General features: G+C 47.9%; 1 protein-coding gene across 4 annotated transcripts in view; it reads left to right on the top strand.

The window, feature by feature from the left end:
- Positions 1 to 271: 271 nt before the first annotated feature.
- The window catches only part of LOC123513281 (zwei Ig domain protein zig-8-like), a 75,503-nt gene continuing 75,087 nt past the window's right edge, over positions 272 to 687 (top strand). For 2 of the 4 annotated variants that reach the window (XM_045270354.1, XM_045270352.1), the window contains exon 1: positions 272 to 687. This exon is cut by the window's right edge and continues 679 nt beyond it. The gene's annotated coding sequence lies outside the window, so the exon portion shown is untranslated. The other 2 variants (XM_045270351.1, XM_045270355.1) reach the window with 2 other exon arrangements.

Raw genomic sequence — 687 nt, 5'->3', positions numbered from 1 at the left:
GGTTACAAACGTGTGAACGCGTCTCATCGAAGGCAGGAAATGGTATGAGAAGAAAAGCAATATACTAACACGAGAATCATGAGCACGAACAGAGGCAGAGGCAGCAGGATATGATTCAGGAAATATCGCTGCCATGTCCTCAGAAATGCAATATTTTCATCAAAGACTCATGGCTCGCTGGATCAGAGGAGTAGAGGGAGAGGGATGAATTGAGGGGCGGGTGTGACGAGTTGCACCAGCAGGGTCCAGCAGCAGCTCCTCAGTCCTCAGTCCTCAGTGCTCACGGCCCTTTTCCCAGCCAGTACACGGCTCAGAGCGAAGCCAAGCGGACGTGCGCCACTCTCCGGTACCGCCCGCCTCTCGCCCTCACTAGTTTCAAGTAGCTTCCCTACAACACACTGCGTCTCACGGTGGCGCCGCTAATTCCTGGATAACTGTGCCGGCTGCGTCTACAGACTTCTTGGCCGTATACAACGTTAATTCTCAGGTGACTAATATGAAAAACCGTGAGCGATTTTACGGTAGATTCCGTTTTTTGACGCTCCGCTTATTTTCTTTTTTCCATATCCGGTTCTGAGAAAACTGAAATGGTACCTTGTAATTACTGTCATTACTAAACAAAGAAAACTTGTGTTGTTTGGAATATGTCGATACTGAGAAAGACGCGAATTTAAAGAAGAAAAGAAA

This window comes from Portunus trituberculatus, chromosome 35 (genome assembly GCF_017591435.1).
Source record: "Portunus trituberculatus isolate SZX2019 chromosome 35, ASM1759143v1, whole genome shotgun sequence".
Lineage (NCBI taxonomy): Eukaryota > Metazoa > Arthropoda > Malacostraca > Decapoda > Portunidae > Portunus > Portunus trituberculatus.
Note: the sequence above shows the minus strand (reverse complement) of the source record. Positions and strands in the feature narration are given on the sequence as shown.